Here is a 25,198-nt window from a genome sequence, read left to right as displayed (position 1 = left end):
AGGCTCAGGACCAGAAACAGGGGTATGAGCTCAGAAATGGGGTCTCCATGGAAAAACCTAAACCCACTGTGGCCAGCGGTTGAAGCAGAAGCCGACTCTGCTGAGGGGTTCTGAGTCCCACCGTGGTGCGACCGCAGGCAGAGCCTCCTGCGCAGGCAGCTACAGCGATGGCAGGGAAAAGGCTGCATGCTCAGCACCTGCTTAACGTCCTCCCAGCTTTATCAATACTTGAAACATCACATCTGTAGGATCCCTTTAGGAAAACACACTTAACAATCCTTACAAGGAGGGAGATAAAACCAAAATGAAACGCATCAGCCAGTTCCCTCAGAAAGATTTCTGCGTCGCTGGGAAGTACAAGAGGATGGGTATTGTGCGATGGGAGAATCTACAGATCACCCAGCATCACTAATGAGAAGCTATTCTTTGAATACATAATTTGACATCCCATTTTATTTTCTTTCCAGCTTTGAGTTTACTCCTACGTAAGTTTTAAGGTTTTTGTTCCACAATTACAGGCCTGCGGTTCCCTCAAAGCACATCCTGAGAGTGCAGACACTTCTGAAGCAGGACTGCTCCCCTGCTGCCGAAATCATCAATTTCTTGCTAACCAAAGGGAGGCTCAACACAGAACCAGAGTGGCTTTGCTTTCAGGGTGTATAATGTGCCTCAACAACGTGATAATGAGCTGACATTAGAAAGAGAAGGGCTCTTCCAGCTCCTTTCTAGCCAAGAGGATGCTTGTGCCAAGCGTAGCTTTCATATGGAAAGTGGTGCATTTTTTCAATGTAAATATTTTAAGAGCAGTGTTTTATGAGAGAGGAAAAAAAAAAAAATCTCACCTGGGTTTAACAGGAAAGCCTGTTCACAGAGTTCCTTCTTCTTCTGTCAAAGATCTTGTTGCAGGACGCTCTGCTCCCTCTGTCTCTTGAGTGACTGTGGGATTCATTACAGCAACTTCTCTCATATTTCATTTCTTGGCTGTTCTGTTTCTCCTGTCAGTGCTACCCTGCCCTCCAAGGTGGGGTAGAATTGGTGCATCAGCCTCGCGCTGTGCCAGCCCAGTTCCCACAACAGGCACCAACAAGCACCTTCCCGGGGCTCAGCTGGGGGGAGCAGGTCCCTCTGCCCCAGGGGACAGCAGCACAGCTCCCAGCTGCAGCGGTGCAGCAAGCACTCGTGCAAGCTTGTGCACACACGTGCACATGCAGAGGTGCTGGGGCTCTGCTGAGGCAGCAGGGCAGGGAGCCCAGCTGCCAGGAGCCCCTCACAGGGCCAGAGCAAGGCGAGCAGGGCCGGCCACGGCCAGGGTCGAGCCCCCCATCCAGACCACCCGGCAAGTCGTTGGGATGCGGCAGGTCTGAGGCCAAGCTGGGAAGCCAAACCACGGGTCGGGTCAGGTCCAGTGGCTGCTGGGCAGGTCTGTGGAGACAAGGCAGGAGCAAAGCCAAGCCGTTCAGGGGCTGGATCCACGGGGTCTGTGGGACGTGGGCCTGAGCCTCCTACAGCAGAGCTCAGGCAGGGGCTGAGGGCCCAGGGCTGAGCTTCAGTGGGCTCCTGGGCCCGTGGGGCAATTAGTGCCCTAGGCTCTGGTGGAGCTTCCCGGTAAATGCTGCCATCTCCCGCAGGTGTGATGACCTGTGCTTGTTATCAGCACATTGGGTGTTGCTGTGCCAGCCCGCAGAAGGAACCCCAACTACAGTCACGCACGGCGCACCCTGCCCACCCTCTCCAGTGACACGGTGGCTGGAGACTCTGCCCCTGTGTCTGTAAAACCCACCTAAACTAATTGGAGACAAAACCTTGTGAAGTCCCCGGGGCACGCTGGCGGATGGGAATCCCACGGCGCTCCAGCGGTGCCAGCTCAGGTCCAGGCAGCGACTGGAGGAGAGAGCTTGGGTGGCTGCAAGCCGGCACCATCGCCCCTGTGCCGGGACAGGGGCTGCCTGAGCACGAGCCCGCCCGGGGATTTAACAGAGGACATGGCCATGCAGCATGTCCCAGCACTCGGCGGGCTGCCCTCCTCCCTCCCCGGGCAGCTCGCATACCTGGACAGCACGACAATGTGCTGAGAAATGCCTCGTCCTATCCTGCCCCATGCATTGCTGTTTTCATCTTAAAAGTGACAGTAAAACAGCATCCATATTACGGTGACATTAGCAGAATAGCTGCCACAGGGTTGCCTCCTGCTTTATGCTTTTCAGGCAGAGGCCAGCAGCAAGAGATCAGAAACTGTTTTTATGTTGCTTCAGAGCTGTGTCGGCTCAATGAGCCAACAAACCCTGCAGTGCCGGCGTGCGTCCTGCTAGCGCTGCTTAGCACTCGGAGCATTAAATTATTGACAGGATGCTGCTTGTGAACCTGCAGCACTCCTGACCCAGATACTCGCCGTCACTAAACCTGGAAGACAGAAGTCTCCAAAATGTCAAATTTGCTGAAATATTCATGTTGTAAATACAGATGGTATAAAATCTCCAGCGAGGTTACAGCCTGCGTATTTACTTATGTCAGCTCCACTACCGAGAGCGAATGAGTCACAGCCACTTTATTAAATTCACACGCAATAGCAAGGAAGGCGACGCACGATGTCGAATGGGCTTTAGGTGACACAAGCTCCTTGCATACATTACAGCTTCCAAGAAAAAACACTCCTCTCTTCTCTCTGCTCTGACACAATATTAACTCTGCTTTTTCCATTGCCCTGCTGGAAGCAAGTCAAAGCTGCAGCATTATGTCCGCAACAGAAGGTACAACAAGCAAATGGGCATTAATCCTGAATAATGGATCCAGTAATGTCAGGGACGAGCCTCTCCCACTCGTGGGGAATGCAAAATCCCAGAGAAGGCAGGTGCTCCTGGCCCAGCCTGGCAGGGTCTCTGGCCAAGGCAAACAGCAGAACTGTCCTTTTGCAGGAGTTAAATTCAGCTCCATCATGGGAGAAGAGCCTCTGTCCCAGGAGGATCAATTTGAGGGAAGCTCTCAGTGATAGGGCAGCTGGGACCATGCCCTCTGCCTGCTTTCTGAACTGGCTTCTCGACGAGTACCTGCAGTCACATCCCGGTCCTGAGCTCCACCAGCTGGGTCAGCAGTGCACAGAGCTGCAGGGCTTTCCGTGGGTAGACCTCCACCCCCAAAATGTGTAGAGATACATCTCCCTTGGTGACCTGACTCCCACCACTAGCCAGAAACCTCCCATTTAGGTGGAAGAACAATTTTCCCTAAGTCCCCTCAGCAGCTGACAAAATGGGTGAGCAGATTTCAAACTTTCTTGTTTAGACCCTAGCCTGTAGCTTCCCTTCCTGCTGCCCGAGTATTTGGACAGGAGAAGCAGTGAATCAAACTCAGATCTGTTGCAGTGATATGGAGTTGGGCCGGTCCCAGTTAGCACAGGAGTTAGCACTGGAGTCACAGAACCAAACTCCTTCTTACTACAGGCAGAAATGCCTTTGGCACCTACCCCATGGTGACTCAATTCTTTCTGAGGGCTCCACAGCATGGCCATAGCAAGGATGGACCTCCACAGCCTGGTGCATGCTGTGCAGAGAGGCTCATGCCTTCCCACCACAGGGTTCCCTGGCCAGCAGTAGCATCATGATGCTGTCCAGGCTCTCTTGAGAAAAGATCAGGTTGATTCCCCCCCAACACCACGGGGAGGTGAAAGAGTTGCCATTTCCCAGGAGACAGCTTTGATGGAAACGACCATGAGCAGCAAACTGGAGACTGCTCCTACCAAATGGTTTCCCAGGTATAACGAGGGTGGGCTTGTGCAAGGTGGGGGCACATGGTAGCAGAGGATACACGCACCCACCAAGAGGGACCTCCTTGCACGTGGGCTTCCCCGTTCACCCCTGCAAACACCCCTGCCCCTGCGGGGTGTTTGCAGGGGTGAACGGGGCAGCCCAGGTGCAGAAACATGCATGCGTGCTCTGCACAACTAGGATCCCCGGTCCAAGGGTGCACAGGGGGCACGGCAGCCGGGCAGCTGTCCCATGCAAGGAATGGTGTGAAACCTCCCCTCGCCTGCGAGTGGAGGGTACAAAACGAAGCGCTCCAGCTGCCTGTGCCTCGCTGCCCTTGTGCAGTTGTCTGCCAGTTGTGTGTGCCGATTGCTATGAATGCCACCATCTGGTGTGCCACGTGGACATCATAATCTTTTCTTAATTACATTAGCAGTGCAATCAGTTACTGCATTACAAGGCCGGCGATGAGCTTTTAAATCTTGGTGGAAATCATAAATAATTGCACTAAGTACCAGGCGCCAGATGTGAGTGCCAACTTCAGTTGCTCTAGATAAATAGTAACCTTACAACAGTGTTAGATAACGGTCCAGTCACTGCTTTTCATGGCTTAACAGTGGCTGCACTCCCATTTTTTTCCAGGCAGGCTCTATCCCCAGTGGTAGATTAAAAAAAAACAACACAAACCACAAACAGGATTTTTCAAAATGTTAAAAATAACAGCAACATGGAAGAAAAATATGTTCCAGTTTAACACAGTGGAGTGGGTGGGTTCCAGGCAGCCCCCCCTCACCATGAGCCCCTCATGCTGCTGCGGGGTCGGGATGGGGGTCAGCCAGAATCCAGCAGAACGGGGGGACAGACACGGCAATGGGGCCTCCTCACCTGGCAGCAGCCACAGTGGGAACGGCCCCACTGGACCGTCCCGGGGGGGGACGGACTGGCCATGGCATAGGGCTGCTCAGGCTCACCCCTGGGCCAGCTGAGCTGGGGCTATGTACCAAAAAGCCTTCTCGTTTCAGGAAAATTTGGGATTTTTTTTTGTAAAAAGAAGGCATCTGAATACCAACAAACTTTTTGGCCGACTTCTCTGGAGTCAGGAAATTCACTGAAAGGATCCTGCCCATAACTAACATACGACCCGAAGAGATGGCCTTCATCACACAAGCAGAAGAGCCTCACACCATCCCCTGTGTCCCAAACGGGGTGCCATCCCTGCGGCTGTCCTGCTCCCAGAGAAGCACACGGACGTCTGCTGGGAGCAGGTGCTGAGGTCGGCTTTGCCGCGGCCATCCGTATCCCCGTTGCCAGAAGGACGCGGCAGCTCTGCTGCCGGGCAGTTAGGAGGAATCGGCTCCTTGTCAGTGACTGTGGGATTCCCAAGCTGCGAGCGCAGCTATAATCCTCAGGTGCCATTCAGAAACCAGCCGGTGCCTGGTACATCAGCGGGGAGCTGCCGTCTCCCCACACGTGCCCGGCTCCGCGCCAGCCCCCCTCGCACCCAGCACGGCCCCCGGCTGAGCCGAGGGGGCTGTTGCGTTTTTAGCATCACTCGGGAATGGCAGTAGGCAGCACGGCATGGCTGTGACAGTGCTGTAGGTGTGACGCTGCCCCGGCCCCGAAGGCTGCCGTCCCCCCGGGAAGCTGGCGCGGGTGGGATGCTCACCCCTCCGCTGCATCCCAGGGGCTGCGGGCGAGCGCTGACCCATGGGCCCCACAGGGAGAGTGCACGGCGGCACATCGGGATCCGTCCTGAAGGAGAACGCGAGCCGATACCCTTGCGGTGTTTAAATAAGCAAAGTTTTTGTGCAAAGCAGAGGTTAATGTACTTTATTGTTCAATGTCATGTTTATAGTGGATTGTTGGAGGAAAAAAATGTGATTAATTGCCCAGAAACCCACGGATCTACAATTATTTGGTTGTTGTGAACAAATAAAGGGCTACAGTATTCATCATATTCAAATGAGGCAGTAAAATAAATGATGGCATGCCGTTTATGAACAAAACCTAGCCGTGTTCCCTCACAATCTGAAAATGTACTCGAAAAATTGTAAATGAGATACAGCCATTGTCGAGGGCTCACTGGTGATTTGTCTTTGTGTAATGTTTTGCAGTGCTGACCCATCACTTGCCTGTTTTAATTTATGTCACAATATGCACCTTCATTATGCACTTTATGAAAACGAAGTGCCAATTTGTAATAAAGACTTGTTTTCAATGAAATCTCCTCTTTTTGGTAGGTGTTCTGCTTTTCATTAGCACCCATTTCACCAGGCCTAGTTAAAGAGCACAGGTACAGACTAAATATGTCCGATCATTCATCATAATTTTGCTTTCCACTTTGTCACAGCTTGGGTATTTAAGGAAGATAGATGATACAAGATGTTGTCTCCTTTTCAGACTCTTTATGCTCTGGTAAGTGTGTCCGATGCAGAATTATTTTGCCACTTTATTATTTTCTAGTGAGTGTTTGTCACAGCCCGCTCTGCCTCTCGGTGCGGCGCCGGTGTTTGCTGTCACTCACCGCCGTCTCGCCGGCCGTGGCAGGGCTCAGGGCCACGCTGCCTCCTCGCTGTCGGCAGCTCCGGCAGAGCTCAGCCCTGCACCGCGCTGCCGCCGGCGCTGCCTGGCTGTGGCCGAAGCTGAAACACTGGTGCCCGTTCCCTGGGGACCTGTTTCTTCTCACCTTGGGCAGCCACGTGCGGATGATGCTAACGCCCTCAGGCAGCTCTGCCCGAAAGAGGTGTTTCATGGTGGTGGGGGCTGCCCGCCCAGCCCTGACTCACGTCCAGCCCATGGACATCCCATCCCTTTGCTGCCCAACGTCAAGCCCATCCCATGCCCAGACACCTTTTGCTGTCCAACGAGCCTTCATCACGTCATGCTCCTCTCTGACCCTGAGCTGCCCCAGTGGTCGCAGGTGATGGGATCGCTGGTGGTCTCCTCTCTCCAAGGGTGGGCATGGGTGCCAGGTGCCGGGGTTACCGGTTTGTGCTCGGTAGGGCCTGGGAGACGTCAGGCCTGAGGAACCGTGGGGTGCCAGCACCGATGGGAGCCGCTGTGCTGGCCCTCAGGCCGGCTGCCTCATGGCTGGGCACTGCCCCGCTGGCTGCAGGCACGGCATGGCTGTCACCCAGCTGTAGGTGCTGCCATGAACAGCTGAGGTCCAGCCATCCCTGGCACGAGGCACTCACTGGGAAGGTTTCCCCGTTGATGTTGCTCTGTGACAGTTGAGCATCAATGAGGAATTCAAGGGCACTCCATGACCCTGACCACACACACCTTTACCCCAGAGAGCTGCACCATGCCTGCAAATCTGGCTTCTGCATCCCTTTGCGTTGCTGGCACCTTGGTTTACGTTGGGAGAGCAGCACACCCCATGGCTGCACACAGACTGTGTAAAGGATGACAGAAAACTGGTGAGTGCAAGGTCTTTTGGGCAAGGGGTCTCCTCAGAGTCTGCAGTGTCTCTTGCTCCAGGTGAGCATCCTCAAAGGATGGACCCAAATCCCACACCTCCCTCAGACGCCTCCGGCACTTAAGGATGGAGCAGCTGGCTCTGCTTTCTGCTCCTTGGTGGACGATGACCACAAAGTTGGGAGAGCAAACTTGTCTCCTGGCTGCTGCACCCAGAGCACCAGGAGCGGACAAGTGCCCCCGACCCGGGGGCCTGGCATCACCGTACTCGGAGCAGCCCACACCACCGGAACGCCACAGCCGCATGCCTTGCTCTCTCGTGCCAGCCCATGAGCAGCCGTCCAGCGCGGGAGTGCTAACGAGCTAACAAATGTCTCACAGGTTTTGATAATGAGCAGCACGCCGGAGCCAAAGCCCCGCTCCCCCTGCCCACACCTCTCGCTGACTCGGGCCCACGCGGGCGCTGTGGCACAGCCCCTGCCTGTGCGCTAGGACGCTGCGCATCCAGGCATAGCGCGCTCTGAAAACTCTCCCAGCCTCTCAGACCGGGAAAAGCTTTTGGCCTCAGCTGCTAAGCAGCATGTTGTGCGTAGCAGGAGCCCAGGAGGACGACGGCTGTGGATGTTGCTCGACGGCAGGGCTGGCTCTCCCCCCGGCTGGCACGCAGCGGCGGCGGCACAGATGTGTGAATGCAGATAGAGCTGGAGAGCAGAGGTGCCAGGAGGCTGGCGGCCGTGCCAGCGCTCATTGTGCTGCTCCAGAGGCAGCCCGGGCTGTGTTGCTGGTAATCAGCTGCAGCCTGCTCGGGGCAGCCACGCTTGCTCTTCGCAGCGCAGTCCCAGCGGCTGCACGCGGCTCGGGCGGCTTTGTGTTTTTAATCTGCTTGTTGCCACATGCCTCTGTTTGGTCCTTCCCAGCTTCTGCTTCCCTGGCACGTGTGCACAGGCTCGTCAGGACTCATGATGTAGCACCAGGTATTTTCATCCATTCCTGCTATCGCCGGAGCCTTTGTTCCAGGCACCCTGACTTTGCATGTACAGTGTCTCTCCCCAGTCAGCTGAAGCAGAGGGGGAAAGAGCTGGGGCTCCCCAAGGATTCCTCTCGTGTCTGGAGCCCTCCTTGATATTTAGACACTCACCAGCAGATGCACAGGCAGTGCCCCAGAAGTCCTGGACAGGGAACAGCGTTTGCTGCGCAGCAGAAAGGAGGTGGAATACATTTTGCCATTGCCCACGCTTACTTGGTCTGCAAAAATCAAGAGATTCATATTTAAACTCCTGAGTCTGTCAAGGATGAACAAATACGGCCCCACCAGCCTGGGGAGGTCACCAAGCCAAGAAGCGCTTTGGGATGGCGGGCCGGGAATTCTGCGGCACCCATTGGGGTGGCCCCTCACGCCCCGGGCCGGCAGCACAGGCTGGGGCAGGAGGGGGCAGCCCGGCGGGGGGGAGCACTGCCCCAGCTGCAGCCACTGCTGGGCCCCGCTGCTTGCAAAGGCCACGACCGTGGACCCCGCAGCCTGGGCTGCTCAGCGGGAATGCGGCATTTTTTAAGGTGATGCTTTGAGCTAGGGCGGGTGTTGCAGGAGGAGCGGGGCTGGTACCAGCCTCTGGGACAGGTTGGCTCCTATAGCTCCTATAGCTCCTGCAGCTCCTTTGTGAGCGGAACACAGACTGAACGCGTTCATTCCATTTCTAAAAGTGTGAGAAAAAAATACCATCAGTACAGCTTCCAGTTCTGCTCTTTAAGTATCATATAATTTAGATTAACAGATATTTTGCAGATGCCACCGTACTTGACAAGATATAATTATTTTTAACAAGAAAAAGTTGTTTTTTTCAGCTGCTCTCTGAATGCAGGGCTGTTCCCAAACAGCGATCGTGCCGCGCATTGTGCCGGAGAGAGCAACTCTTGCAGCATTGCTGTAGAGGCCCCTTTCCCATCTGCACGTAGTATTCACGCTAATATTTGCGACTCCCGGAGACGTCCTTGAAAGGGCTGCGCGGTTCCTTTCAGGGGCAAAATCTCCGAGCGCTTCAAACCGGCGCTTTTCCCTTCGCTCCCGCTCCGCCACAGATGGGCTTTGCAGAAGGGCCACAATGGCAGACTGGCAGCCGCCCAAGCGGTGGCTGGGCTGAGCCTCCGGCTCCCCGGCACCAACGACCCCCTCATCAATCTCCGCTGAACGCCGGCGGAGAGCGTGGAGGCAGGGGGAAGGCGCGGGGGGAGAGGGACGGAGGTGCAAAAAAGGGGGAGAACCAGGACCGCCCGCCCCGCCGGGCCCTGCCCGCCCCGCGCGCTGCCGCCGGCCCCGGCCCACGCGTGTCCCCGCGCCGCGCGGGGCGGGCGGCGACCACCAGGTGGCGACGTCGGGGGCCGCCGCGTGGCCGGCGTGCCCCAACCCCCCCCGGGACCCCCAGGTCGCCCCCCGGGAGCCAGACGCCCCTGGGACACCCCCTCGGGACCCCCAGATCCCTCCCCCCCGGGACCCAGACCCCCCTGGGACACCCCCCCGGGACCCCCAGATCCCCCCCCTGGGACCCAGACCCCCCTGGGACACCCCCCCGGGACCCCCAGGTCGCCCCCCGGGAGCCAGACCCCCCTGGGACACCCCCCCGGGACCCCCAGATCCCTCCCCCCCGGGACCCAGACCCCCCTGGGACACCCCCCCGGGACCCCCAGATCCCCCCCCTGGGACCCAGACCCCCCTGGGACACCCCCCCGGGACCCCCAGGTCGCCCCCCGGGAGCCAGACCCCCCTGGGACACCCCCCCGGGACCCCCAGATCCACCCCCTGGGACCCAGACCCCCCTGGGACACCCCCCCGGGACCCCCAGATCCACCCCCTGGGACCCAGACCCCCCTGGGACACCCCCCCGGGACCCCCAGGTCGCCCCCCGGGAGCCAGACCCCCCTGGGACACCCCCCCGGGACCCCCAGATCCCCCCCCTGGGACCCAGACCCCCCTGGGACACCCCCCCGGGACCCCCAGATCCCTCCCCCCCGGGACCCAGACCCCCCTGGGACACCCCCCCAGGACCCCCAGATCCCCCCGCAGGACCCAGACACCCCCCCGGGACCCCAACCCCACCCGGGCCCCTCAGTCCTCCCCTCTGCCCCCCCCCGGCCCCTCCAGATCCCCCTGGAGCCCCCAGACGACCCCCCCCCCCGGCACCCAGCCCCGTCCCAGCCCCATTCGGGAGAGCCTCCCCAGCCCGGGAAGGGGCCAACACCCCCGCCCTGGGCTCTGCAAGGAAATCTCAGCTCGAAGTTTGGAGACAAACAGACAGTAAATGAAAATGTCCCAGTGGAAAAGATCAAGATCTCCCATAAAACAGAGATGACTAAAAACTACATCCAAAGAAATTTGACAAAAAGGGTGTCCCGTTGGACAAATGTCATTTGAAAATTGTGACCAGTCCTAAGGAAAACCCAGCTTGCAATCTGTCTATAATTTTACAAAGGTACCAGAGGAAGCCGTGCATCATTTCCAGGGTTTTTTTGAGCAAATGGGGTGTTTCTTCACGAGGACCATCAGAACAGCACGAGCAGTAACACGTCCTACAGCCCCGCACATCCTCAGCCGGACAATACAGAAACGGCCAACTTTGAGGATTTCTCATGTTCTAGAGCTCATCTGCATGATTGCTTAAAATATCTTGCATTTAGATCTTTCTCTGTAACAAGCCGGGTGAGCAGATGAGAGGCAAAGGCAAAACCAGCCCTTCGAGGAGGGAGGCCAAGCAAACCCGGGGATGATTGATAGCGGGGAGGGAGGGAAACGGGGGCCATCCCCGCGCCCAGGGACGCTGCCATCAGCAGCAGGTAGAGAAATACGGTGAAATACGACCGTACACTTATGGCTAATACCTGCACAGCTAAAACCTCCTCCCTCACCAGTGCTCGAGCCACATCCCAGTCGGTAACGACACCAAAATGGTATTTATGTTTATCCTGTGACCGATTAAATCTAACAGCAGCAAAGGAGGAAGAAGCAGGAGCGCGCAGACGTGCCTGCTGCCAGCGCTGGGCCAGGGCCAGGCGGGTTGGGGGGGCATCCTGACCCCAGGTCCCCCCCGCTCTGCTCCGGCCACACGGAGCTTCCCAAGCCATCCCGTCCCCCCCCCGTTCTGCCTGCCCGCCTTCGCCGTCCCTGCAAATCCCTGCAGGTAGAAACTATTCCGCCTTCAATGCAAATAATGGCACAGAAGTTCTGATTAAATAACACTATGCCAGCCGGATCCTGGGCTGAATCACCCAGGGCCTGCCCTGAAAGGAGCAAAGCTCGCCATCCCACCCTCACCCAGCTGAGCAGTCAGGCAGCAGCACAGAGGACAGCAACATTTATTTATTTTTTTTTTTTTAGGAGAGCAGTTTTCCATCAAGGAAAGCATTTTCATTGAAATGGAAATGCTCATGGGGATGTCAGTTTTGATGACACCTTTGATGGGAGAAAGATTAAACAATTTTTTTCCTTTTTATATTTGGTTGAGAATTTTGATTTGATAAGGTAAAATATTAAAAATAAATACATTCACTGTTCTTAAATTACTTTTGCTTAAAATTGCATATAATATTAAATATTTAGCATTATAATATATAGCATGTTGTATTTGATAATATATTTTTATACATAATGAAACAATCTGATATTATCAAGAAGGCAGCTAGGATGCTTCTAAATTAAGGTTTTTGGGTTTGGGTTTTTTCCTATTCTATGGTGAATATTTAAGTTTTGTTCTGATTCAAAAGGAAAATGCATTTTGAAGTGCCAGTATGTTCCATGGACCAGAAACACTGTTCTCTGATGATTTCAAATCCCAGGTTGTACTTTGGTTTTCGGGCTGATGCCGTTCCTGAGGCCACACCAGCCCCAGCCCCAGCCCCAACGGGCAGCGGCACATTCTCCCACGCCGGGGCTTGCTCCCGCCCCCCCCTCGCTCCCCCTCATTTTCGCACACGCCAGACTAGGGAGTAATGTTATGCAGAATGATCTCAAACCATTGCTTATTAATAATCGTGTATTATGTGAGATGCACGGTATTGATTTAAACCCACGGGGCAGCTTTGGGAAGAGAAGGTTTAATTTATAGAAACACTGATGTCTGATAGCAATAAATAATTAGGGCGATTGCAAAAAAAGGGTTCATAGGGCACTGCCCTCCAACTCCAGCTGGCTGCTCTTGTCCTGCTAATAAATTGGTTAATAAAAGGAGAGGGAGAAAGCCTGGATTCTGGGGTTATAAAAACAAATGACATTTTTATGTTTAGTGGACAGGAAAGAAACGCGAAGGCAGAGAAGTCAGCCGGGTGCACCAGGAATCACTTTGTGGTTCGCAGTCTGAATTCCTTAATGACATTCTCATTAAAAGTTCTTGCTGCCAAATGCTGTTTGCTTTTGCCTTCAGAACTGTCTGCATTAATAATGAGTAACTCCGCTTGGAAGTTATTTACATAAAGTATTGTTCTCATGTCACTGTGCCGACAGCCGCACCAGGCTAGGGGAGGGGGACAACACCCGGGGAGCCCAGCACTCGCAGCCAGCGCGGCGGCAACCGCAGCCGTGCAAAAGGCAGCACTAAATGCTTCAAACGTGCAATTCCTCTCCTCCTCGAGCCGGGAACGACCTGTGGACCATGCGGCTGGGCTGGAGAAGGATGAGCACGAGGGGGCTCCGAGCAGTGCGGTGGACTGACCCCACGTGAGCCCCGAGCCCCCAGCTGCCCGCTCGCACCTGGCTCCCCAAGCAGGGGCTCTGGGCAGCGTCCGCCTCTTGCGCTGCACCGGGATTTATGGGCGTGAAACCTCGCGGAGGACCAGCAGAGGCAGCTCCTACACCCTTGGGGATCCCAGCCAGGGAAGCAACGTGTTACTATCTAGAAGAAAATTATAAGACCCTTTTCATATGCAAACTGCTGATCTTCCAGCAGCCTCTGCGCTGAGACCGCAAGCTGAGCCGTGGGGGTCCCGGCATCGCCCCGGGCTCACACCAGCTCTGTCCCCGCTTCCTGCCTCGCTCCCCAAGGCACTGCTTGCCTCCTGCCCACCGGCTGTCCCTGCCCGCGGTGCCCACCCCACCACACACCGTCCCCGGCCGCTGCGGTGGCCCCACGTCAGCCCGAGCCCCGGCGTCCCCACTCCATGTCTGGGCAGCACCTGGGGCAATGGTGCTCCAAACCCCAGTCAAGCAGAGAGCAGCCGCCAGACTTTGCGCTCCTCTGTTGCCGAGCCTTTTCTCCTTTAGTCTCGGCTGCTGCTCTCCCACTCAGTGGCAGCGAGTTCCCCGTGTCCTGGCCGCAGCTCCCCCGTGAATCAGGCACGGCGCGGTGCAATAGCTGTGCCCCGCTTTGGAGAACCCGCGCGCTCGGCACCTTGGCCTCCAGCCCCGTGGGCTTTTGGAGAGCGGGCGGCCACATGCTGTGGTTTGTTCACGCACCGGAGCAGCCGTGTTCATCTGCTCCACGTGTTTGCTGTAGCTTTTGACTTGGGATCAGATCTCTGGGTTGGAGGCATTTGAGCAATGTCCTCGGGCTCCTTCTGCTTGTCAACATGAAGGATGCTGCTCCGCCCCAAAAGGAACGTTTTCAGCGTACGCGGGACCACGGTGCTCAGCGGGACAAGGATGAGCTGAGCGGGGCGGGCACAGTGGTCCACAGTCCAGCTGCAGCACAGCAGCACTGACAGGGTTAATGGTTTTCATCCTGGGAACATCAGAATCAGCTCTGTCTGCTAAGTATAGAAACTTTTTAGATTTAATGGAGAGTTTTGAAGGTTCCGTAATGGATAGAGATTTTTAATTGGAACGGTCGTGAGCAGCGCAGAGAGCCTGGAGCAGTGAGGACTGTGGGCACGCTGCACACTCCTCTTCTTCAGGAGGCAGACGTGGTGGGTGCAGACAATTACCCACAGTAATGCCCACTCCCTGGAGTCACAGCACTGGAATAAGTCACCAGAGTCAGCATACAGCACCTAATAAATAATTTCAGGTATTATCAGTAACAGCACTGCCTATCACTGAAGAAACTGTGCCGTTGAACTGCCCAAACCACACGCACATGAGGACGTGACATGGCACGCCAGCTGCGTGTTTTCCTCTCGCACAGCTTTCTGCGTGCGGCGATCACTCATGAGCTAGGGTGCCAGCTTATGTATACCGTGCTGCACTGCTGCTTCACATGGCTGAGCTGGGAAGGCAGAGCAGTTAGTGTGTCCGTTTCTAGGGAGAGCATCCTATACCCTGCAATTATAGCAGGGGGACGGTAGTAAACAAACCTCATTTTAAAAGGTTATGCAAATGACTATCGGCACTGCAGTATCATCACGCTTACAAGCTGCATACAGCTGAGGCTGAAGCACTATCCAGGTTTGCATCCGTCTCTTCTGGAAGCTCCTACCTGTTTTACTGTCATGTAAGTACAATTCTCACTGGGGCTCATACGTCCCTCGATAATATTATCATGTATTATTATAAATTTTGTTACTTACATTACAGTAAAAATAGCAACCCCCGTGGGAAATAGGAGACCCTTTCACCAGGCAATAAACCAGTGCAAAACAGAAAGCCAGACCTCGTCATCCGAGAGAGCAGTTAAAGCTGGGCTGGAAAAGGAGCTGGTTCCTGAACGGGAGGAGGTGAGACCATTCCAGAATCTTCCATGGAACAAAATTGTTTGAAAAGCCTAATTTCAGGTCAACAGAAACTACTTGCTTCAGGAAAATTTAAACATTTAATTCCAAATTTTTATTTTATTTACATTTTTTGTACAAAATTGAAATGAAATATCAGGCTGAAGTGGAAAATTGAAATGTTCTGCTCTGAAAAGGTTGAGGCTGAATGTTTTGACCTTATCAGGAAAACTTCCCCCCACATCCCCAATTTTTCTTTCGCAACAAATTTTTGTCAAAGCCAAGGCATTCCTACAAAACATCTTGCTTCTGACCAGCCGGCATTTCTCGACAGAGGCGGCCCAGCCAGGACACCCCCCAGCAGCTCAGCTGGCCAGCTGACCGGTGGGAGCCACACTTGCCCTTCGCCCAGCGGGACTCAGCTGCCGGGCTCGGCACGGCCGTGGCTCCCGGCCCCTGGTGCCGGTGCCGGAGCCGGCGCTGCATGATGGGACTGTGGCAGTGCTGCCTGCAGAGCACTGCCCCTCGGGAACAGAACAGAAACACCCCGAGGTGTCACCCAGTGCCTGTCCCATTCCCATCAGCGGCGGCTCCGCGAGATGGGACGTGCCGAAGCATCGCCGGGCACCTGCAGGGAGAGAACCAAGCTGTCCCACGCCTGCTCTGCAGCATCGCCTGCACGCCCTGAAGATGTGACGCTTTTTTCTAAATGTATTCACTTGGCTTAACTGCAGGTTTTCCCTTTCCCTGCAAACCTGGCCTTGCCGTAGAGGCATAAACAGACGGAAGCCAGCACCCGGTCGGTGCCGGGGGCTGTGAAGCCCTTCTGAGCACTGCGCCCGGCAGGGCCCAACCGCGGCAGGCGCAGGACCGGCCGAGCCCCAGACCCGGCTCACCCACAGCCACGCCAGGCTCCCCTGCCACCGGCTCCCCCGGTGACAGTCACCTGCCACACTACCCCCCGCTCCAGCAGATGTTTGGGATGTTAATTCCCAGTAAATTTTGATGCATTATGTTTACTCCCAGTTTGACTGGCAGAGCCGTGCCCGTCCCTGCGGGCGCGCTCGTGCATCACCTCCCGAGCAAGCACCGTGGCTGCCGCCGACTTGGCCGCAGCTGAGCGCCGTCGGCTGCCTCCCCAGCTGCCTCGCAGAGCCAAGAAATCACCTTCTGAGTCCTGCAGGTGTTTTCGCTCCTGCTCCTGGCACGCTGTGCCTGACTGCCTGAGCGGCCGCACGCTTCCCGGCGACTCCCCCAGCGTGGCGATAGCCCCGCCGCGGTGCTGCCGCACGCACGCGGCTCTGGGGGCTCTTTGACAACCGGGGCCTGGAGATTTGCCATTTCAGTTTCCTCAGTGATGCCGTCAGCTTATCCACAGCATCTTAGTCACCGCCAAGGCGACGGTGCTGCGCAAACATCGCGTGGGGCTTCACAGATCAGCAATCAATAATCTGCGGTTCTGCGCAGAAAGGCAAGCCGGAGCCCGCGTGCCGCCCAAAGGCAGGTGAACGCCGTCGTGCATTCGCACGCTGCGGGCAGCCGGCCGGCGTGGGCAGGCCGGGGCACGGGCAGCGTGCGGTGGGTGCCCGCGCAGAGGGAGCCGCAGCCGGGTTTGCAGCAGGCCCAGAACAACACACGCAGCGGGAGCGAGGGCGCACGCCTGCGTGGTGCAGGGACCCGCGTGCGCGGGCGGGCAGCCCGGCCACACGGCGTGATGCACAGGCGTGCACACGCGTGCACGGGCAGGCGCAGACCATCTCGGAGCCGTGCGGGCAGCCTGGCGTTCCCAGAGGCGTTAGGAGACCGCTCGCCTGCCTGTTAGTCATCCCGGCTCTGCCCGGATCCGTAAGCCTTACCGGCAGTGCTGCTCTCCCGCTCCTGAAGGAAAGCTGTGCACAAAGGGCCATAAGAAATCGCCCAGATACATTGAAAGATTTTCATGGCAAGAAATCAAATAAAATGTTCACAGTGATGAAGTGAAAAATAAAACATGCTTTCAGAAAATGGTCCTTTTCTTCTCCGTGCCTGGGGGGGGGCCTGAGGGGGAACACAGACAAAGGTGCCAAAGGTCTCAATCATCTCACCGCTTAATTATTCCGTCTCTCAGAAGGCATCTCCAGGCAATTAGAATAATCATTCATGCCTGTGCTTTACCAGGGACTCTTGCATTCTTCCTGTGAAGCATCAGAGCTGGATTGTAATTTTTTTTTAACTTTAGCGGTGACCTGCAACTAAAGGAAAAATAAAAGTTTTTTGAAATATTAGTTTAATAAGACATGAGAATAATATTAAGGATATGAGCCTCCCTTATTTATTATTTATATGTATAGTGTGATTTAGAGATGCACTTGAACCAAACAAGTCACTACCAAAGAGTGGATCTATCTCTCTCTATATATATTAAAAAAACCTACAATATTCGCCTGGAGATTCTGTCCACATATTCGGAGATTGTGATTTAACATACACAGTTTATCAAGGCTGGTATGCTGCACAGAGAGGCTGGAGTTTTATGTAAGGGTATAAATAATCAATGCACATAGCAACTTTAAATTACTGCTAATGTGTTTTACTTATGTTCCCACTAGAACGATATGTGAAATAACAGGGAGTTGCTAGGCACACACTTGACAAATAATATCCATGAGTTTCCATTTTTATTATTTTTATACATTTCTTATTAAACCGAGCGGTATAGTTCAAGCCCGTGCAGCCAGCCCTTACTGGTGGATTACAGTAAGCATGTGAACTGGGGGGTTAATGCTGCGTGGCACAGCCGCTGCTGCCGGGCATCTCGCAGCAGGGCTGGGCTGGGACACCGAGGGGCTGCGCAGCCCCTCGCCACCCCCCTGCCCCTCGCGGGGCTGGCTGCCGGCACGTGGGCCCGTAAATCCTTCGGCAGAACCAGCCACCGCCGCCGCCGCTCCGGCTCCTGCTGTCGGCTGCAGCGCCCGGGCAATTTCGGCCGGGATCTGGCCCGTGCGGATGCTGCTGCGGGCTGCAAGTGGCCCTGATAACGTTTACGCTGGGCTTGTGGCTGAAACGATTTCTTTCTTAAAATTTCATTTTCAAAACCTCTTTCTTTTCCACCTGTCCTCCCAGGCTGCTGGGGAGGGGAAGCCAGGGCTCAGGAGCTGCCTGCCAGGGGCGAGCCCCTGATTTTGAGCAGTTCTGCAGAGAAGTCATTGCAGCTGTGTGATCTGTCATCTCAGTAAGGAGGATGTTTGGATGCTCCGATGCAAAACATCCCCTGATGAGTCTGGACTAAAGTGCTGGGCGGGTGTCTGCAGAGCGGGCAGTCCGTGCAGTCCTAGGGACACTATTCAGGGGAGTGGTGAAGGATAGTTCCACGGGCTTCATGGCCCTCAGGGGCAGCCCGGCCTCCCGTCCACTTGTCATTGGAACTGGTAGAGATTTCCTTAAGCATAGTTTCTTGATGACTTTTTCATCCCTGTTAGGGTTTTGGCACAAGAAGAGTGGACCCCGTCTGCCTGGTTTGCCTCCATGAGCTGCTGCATTCAAACCATAATTCACCTTTTCTCTTCTGCCATGTCTATTATACAGTGTCTGTAACCATCTTTGCTGGACCCAAAGGACTGGATTCTGTACTGGTCCAAACCCCAGCAATTATGCCAGATAATACACTGTGGCACCATGCGGGCAGGTGGGCTGACGCCAGGAGCAGGCAGCCCAGCGCCGGGCAGACCTGTGCCAGGACCCGTGCAGAGACGCGTGGGCAGAAGGGTCGGGTCTGCCTGCCCCACCGGGCACAGCTGGCAGCAGCACAGGCTGGGGGTGTCGACCCCCCACGGCCCTGGGAACCAGGAGCACATCCCCTGCTTTATTTTGCCCTCAAATCGGGTAACAGGCACCAGCCAGCCTGCGGCTCTGCTCGAGACGGGTCGCTGCAGAAGCCAACGGGCTGCGTGGGCTGGTGCCTGCTGCAGGAGCCGGGCCAGGCACGGCTCGCAGGGGCTGGAGCTCAGGGCTTCTGGAGATGATCTAGTCCTCACCCTGCTGGGAAGGGATCGTTTAAAGTAGCATCTGTTGCAGGCGCCGACATGCTCTACATTACGTTACATACATAGCCGACATGGCACATTACGTTACATTACATAGCCGACATTCTACATACCTTTTGTAGAAGCACAGCCTCACCAGGCAAGCTTGAAAGATGCGATCCACAGAAATCCAAATATTAAACATGGCACTGATATGAAAGACACTTGAATAGACAGAAGGAAAGATTTGCTTTAAAGCATGCAATCATCTGATATTTGGGCAGTGGCGCTGTTACGAAAACCTTTTCTGCACTTAAGTAATTGGTACATGAGAAGCAAAGAGCGTGCTGCTTCGGGACTACCCACCCTGCATCCACAGCAGTCCTGTTCTAAACCCCAGCAGGGAGCTTTGCTGTTTTGCATTAAAACTGTTTAGCAAACAATAACTATTTCTTTGTAAACAAGTCCTTAAGAGTTTGTTACTGTGACACCATCAAAATCATATAGCTTTGTACTGTGTTTAATGGAAGAAATAATGGAGTGTTTTAAAAACTACTCTACTAAGAAATGCTAAAATGGCAAATGGATTTCCCAAGGGCTGGCAGGTTGGGGGTGTCCCTGGCTCACTGGGAGCAGACAGGTGCCCCCGCTGACACTGCCACAACCTATTTCAGCAATACAAACACCCCCTTGCCGTGCAGATAAGCAATAAAGAACGAGCAGCCTTTGCACAACACGCTTACTCACAAACCAAGTGTCATTCTTTGCAAGGAGAACAGAGCCCAGTCCCACACTGTTGATGTTAACTGAAAAACTTGCATTAACCTCAGTGAGAGTACACGCAGACTCAAAAATATGAGACCAAAATTAAACGATCGTCATACAAGACTAGTAGCTTCCAGGCCCTTTTTGTTGTGGGTGAACTAACGGCTGTCAGTAAAGGGTGTAGCTGGGTTATGGGGCTCGGAGCAAGAATATTAATTTGGTCCATATGACTGTCAAGATGATCCTTAAAATGCATTTCCAAAGAGCGAGCAACTGTGACTGTCCACAACGGCAAAGCGTGGCCCTCACCAACGAGCGGCGGGAGGGAATTGGGCTGCTCAGGGCTGAGCCGAGCCGCTGCCACCAGCCAGTGCAAATGTCCCCGTCAGGCTGCAGAGGCACAGACGCCCTGGGCGGACGGAGGCGGCAGCAGCTATTACACGGTGCACACGCGCTCGTGCACACGCAGAGTGGAGGGAAGTTATCCTTCAGCACTGAATTTGGTACGGGGAGGGGGGGAAGCCCTATTCAAGTGAAAAGCAGCTTTGGATCTTTAATTAAAAAACAGGGTTCACAGCACCAGGGCATTGACTTCCACTAGTTAATCTCCATCACTTCATTTCACCACCAACTTCCATACTCTACAAAACTGCTGGAGACAATTTTTATTGATTGCTCTTCAAGCCGTCAAAAGCGTCCCTGGCTGATCATATGTTACCCCCAGACACCTTGTGCATTTCAGATAATAACTTGGTGCTCTAGAGAAGAAATGAATTGGATGTGCAGTCAGTAACTGTCCAAGTGAATCATGTTACTATATGTCAGCGGCCCAGGCTCTGACTATCATTTTAACAGAGAGAAATCCGCTATTTTCATGGCTGTTTGAAATTATTTTCCAGATGAATAAGATATAACAACAACTACTTACAGTAAAGAATAATATGGGGAATCTATTTGTTACTTGGAAACAAATCTTTCAAGTGTAATACTGTTTAATATTATTTAATCTGTAACTACAAACATGAAATTTTGAAACTAGCTTTCATGTAGTACGAAAATCTTGTGATGTGAGAGAGTGGGAAGCTGAAGTTGGTGTGGATGCTGGGTGGTATTTTGTATCTCATAATTGCAAATATAATAATTCGTACAGAAAATGGAACATTACTAAAATACTGTCGACAAAGATGTATATGAATGCCAAGCATTGGCAGTGACAGTTTATTTTGCATAAACAATTACCATGTACCAAGATTATTCCCTTTTTTCGGGTGTGTTTGTCAGCGTATGTTTTGCTTGGAATTGCTATAAATAACTGCAAAGGGAATTTGTGAGGTTAAAAAGAAGCAAATAATTTAGAAGCTCTTATCAAACTGGTAACTCTTTAACTATACAAGCCTTACTTTTTTTCTGGAGCTGTATTGACGCTGTTTGCTCGGGTTTGCATGCCATACTGATGACTCCCCTTTGTGCTCTGCTGGCAGACACTGCTGTGCACAACTTCTAAGGGATGTTGAAAATGAACTGGGAACATTTTCAAGGATGCTGTTTTGAAAGCAGCCACACGTCTTTCAAGGCCGTGCCCGTGTGCCTGCATTGCCATTGGGTAGTGCACGTATTGGTCTCTAAGCGTCGACCTCGCTTGATGGTGTCTCTTTAAAAGTGCTTTTAGGAAAGACGTTCACGTACCCCAGAAGGGGAACAATGCATAAAATACATACATTAAAAAAAAGACAACCTCTCACTCCTGTTCCCTCTTGCTCGGCGGTGGCAGGGGCAGCCCGTGGGCTCTGCGGGGCTCACCGGATGGTGCCGGGCGCTGGCACAGGTCAGGGAGCGACTCTTCGGCTCATGGGCGGTTGAGCCGCTGGACGTCATGTGCTCAGGAGCAGGAGCCAAGGCCGGCGCTGCCGGTGGGGGCCGGACCCCAAGCCCCCGATGGGCACCCCGAGCCTCTCCCTGGGGCGGGCAGGGCTCCCCGGCCCCAGGGACTCTGGGCGCCCGGCGTCCCAGGGCAGAGGGGCGAGTGGCGGGACGCCGGCGCTCCCCGGGCTCTCGCCGCTCGTCGGGGGTCCCGGGCAGCGCCCCGCTGCGTGGGCAGGGCGACGGGGCGCTGCCGCCAGCCAGCGGAGCCGTACCGTGCCTGGTGCAGGGACCCCTCCCGTGGGAAAGTCCTCTGGCACTGACAAATCTGCTGCGGGAAACCCCCACCCACCGCACAGCCGAAGGAGCAGCTGTCCCTTTCACTGCCTTATCTCCTGCTTTACAGAAGACTAATGAGAGGGATTATTTGACTGATACCAGCCTGCTTTCTCCGTCCATCACATGTGGTTTCCCCTCCGAGAGCTGCAGACTCCCTGAACGGCTTTACAGCCCCCTTTCAGGCAGCTGCCTGCGGGCTCCTGACCGCCCCGTCCCACCCTGGCTTTTCACTGGGAAAGGGCCCCAGAAGAGTGTTTCTTGGACTGGACTCTCCAGCCACTTCTGCAGATGCCCCTGAGGGGCTGACCCCAGGGGCAGGACTGGGGTCCCCCCATGCCCATGGCTCCCCGAAACCCTGCTTGGCCCTGGGGAAAGCTGGCAGACTGTCCCTGAACCCAGGCAGCATGTCCTGGGGCACAGTGACCGGTTGGGTCTGGGCGAGCCTTCACACAGAGATGTGTTCAGAGATGTATCATACCTGTGTATTATTAAAGCAGCAAAAGTGACAGAAATAAAGAAAAGCTTGTTTGGTGACTTGGAGGAGGTCCGGCAATGACTACAGCTCTGTTACCAGCAGGGGCAGAGGTCACAGCCACTTTTAATTACTGTTGTGCATTAGCTCATCATCTCTATTACTGCTGAGTTATTATACTGAAACAGTTAAATACATCATGAGACATAACTGTTGAAAAAGAGCAATTTACTCCTTTGGTGGATGAAAAAAAAGCTGAGGCAAACCATATTTATTCTGATGAGTTCTGGGTTTTTTATGAGTCCAGAGACCAGGATTTATTTGCATATAGCTGTGCATCCGTTACATGAAAGCAGCCATCCCAACCGGGTACTGAGAGCAGTTTGCCATCCCTTACTGGGATGGGCCAGGACCAGTTCAAGAGCCCGGACCCTGGACAGGTTACACTGCCCTGAGCACAGTCATATCACCACAGGGCACTGCCAAGCAGATGGGCCTTTCTCAGTAAGTCTTTCTTTTTCTGCAGTGCCCATCCCAGCACGCTCTGGGGGCACGGTGCAGCCCCCACCCCGTGGGAGGCAGGAGGTGGGACGGGCCAGGCACATGCCAGAAGTGTTTCGGATTTGGCACGACGGAACGCCACCACCTTCCCTCCCTCCTTCAATCTGTTCCCCAGCTTCTCGGCTTCTTGCGCCAGTCCCTGATGTTCTGTCACAGGCTCCCCGTGGGAGCTGGAAGCAGAAAATGCTCCTGCCACTCGCAACGGCTAAGCCTGCTCGTGTTCCAGCTGGTAAGTCATAAAGAAATGGTAAAACACAACCCCCTCAGGGCTGCTGGGAGCCGGATCGAGTTTTTCCATCTCTCCCCAGAGACGGCTCTTTATTCTCACACTGACAAAACTAATGGCCTCGCTGGGTCCGACAGTGACAAAGCAGTCGATGGCATTGGCCCCACCAGTGCAGTGTCACACGTGACGGGGCCGGACCCCCGTCCCGGTCCAGGGATGGCTCTGCCCGAGTCCCCCTCGTGGTGACGCAGGCCCAGGCTCCTCGCAGCTAGAGATCATGTTTCCGGATAAATATTTAATTTTTAAGAATGAAATCTTAATTACTACACGGGGTTTCACAGTGACACTGTAATGCAGGCGCCCTCCCTGGTGCTCAGGCAGGCGCAGGTGGTCGGGGTCCCTGCACCCACCCGGCCCCGCCGCAGCATCCCCCCGCCAGCAGCCCCATGCCGCTCGCTGTGACTGTTTGGGGTCTGCACTGTGGATGTCCAAGAAGAGCCGAGTGGGTGCTCAACCCTGCCGGAGGAGGCACCACCACCGACTGCGCGTCACCTCTCGAGGTTTCCTGCACCCGGCGGGTTCGTGCCGGTGCCAATCGGTGAGGCTGGGCAGGTGGATGCCTGCACACGGCGTGCTCCTCCATCATTTAATCTGGAGTGATGCATATAGAAATTTAGATCAGGCAGCTTGACATTCCTGACTGCTGAGGCTGTGAATCGATGGCCTCTCTACTCCCTGCTGGGGAGATCGATTCCCCAAGCACAATGGATTGGTTTCATCACTTTGGTTTCACCTTGTCAAAGTCATGTCTGATTTACTTTAGTCTGGAGGGCAGATTTTAAGTATTTTATTGCATTTTGTAATCTCGCTGCGTGTCTTGCTAATCGCCCTGCCCTCTGTGAGGTAGAAGCACGCCCGGCACCCGGCGTGGACAACAAACACCCCACAAATGATGCTCACCTTTTCCCCGAGGAGCGAGAATTTAGCAGGTTTGCCAGCGCTGCTGCGACGCTCCCAGCCGCGGGCACTTGGCTGGGCCAGCGCTGAGGCTGTGGGACCTGCCTTACCCTGCGGGGGCTCGGGCCGGTGCAGGGGGTGCCCCACAGCCGGCCCGGTGCACGGACCCCACCGCTCAGGCGGTGAGGCAGCGCTGGACCCGTGCACAGGCTCCAGCTGTGGTGGAGCAGCTGCTCAGCTGCAGACCGGTGGGCTTGGTCTCGGTGTGGGCTTCCCACATGGATGAGGAGCGAGGAACAAACCGCTCGGTCCGGGCAGGGCCAGGTCAGAGCATCCCTGGGATTTGGAAGCGAAATGTTGCCCAGACTCAGAAGCAGCTGGGAAACATCCTTGGGATTGGTGTGTCCCTGGGGGGAGTCCTGGGGCTGTCCTGAGTGGGAGGAGGCTCAGTCCAGCCGGAGCGTTTGGTCTGGTCAGAAAAACAAAGTTTTGCATCCTTCATCAAAAGCAATGAAAATAAAAAATGTTACTGCAGGTAGCGTGGCCGTAAACTCACTCTGGGATAGATGGCGGACGGTCCTGCGAGCTTCCTAATGGCTTGTTGTTAGCAAAATTATTTTCCCGGTGCTTGGTTTGGCCCAAATTCTGCTTTGTCCAATTATACTCCTGGGTGAGTTTCCTGAATGTAAGTATTGATCACTCTTCAGACAGGTTTTCTGTCTGTTCTGTACATTACCTCTGCTCTTCTTCAGGTAATCAATTACATTTTTATAGCTATGGGTATTAATCAATATACAGTAGCTATCTTAATTGATTTGTCTAAGGCCTTCAATCCACAGCCCATCAGTTATCCGGGAGGGTCGGGGCCACGTGTGCGGCAGGGCAGCGGGTGCGAGGTGTCCCCGCGAGGCGACGTGAAGCGGGGTGCCGGGAGACCACTGGCCCCGGGCCCTTTCCAAACGCCTCCATCAGGTTCCTCCCGCGGTCCCTGCCGGCCATCGCCGCTCTGACTCCCCCCTCGCTGCTCATTATCATTATTTATCTGTTACGGCTGCATCTGGAGGCCACAGGAAGGGTCAGGGAACATTCGTACAGAGAATTAGCAATAATATTTCAGGGGGGAAATATATATCTCCCGTTTTAAACGGAGCTAGGAGGGGTAAGTGGGCTCCCCGCGCCTCCCTCCACCCGGTCCATCTGTCACCCCGATGGCTCCCCCAGCACCGCGCTGCACAGG

The sequence above is a fragment of the Accipiter gentilis genome, chromosome 29 (assembly GCF_929443795.1).
Source record: "Accipiter gentilis chromosome 29, bAccGen1.1, whole genome shotgun sequence".
Taxonomy (NCBI): Eukaryota; Metazoa; Chordata; class Aves; order Accipitriformes; family Accipitridae; genus Astur; species Astur gentilis.
This window is presented reverse-complemented; position numbering follows the sequence as displayed.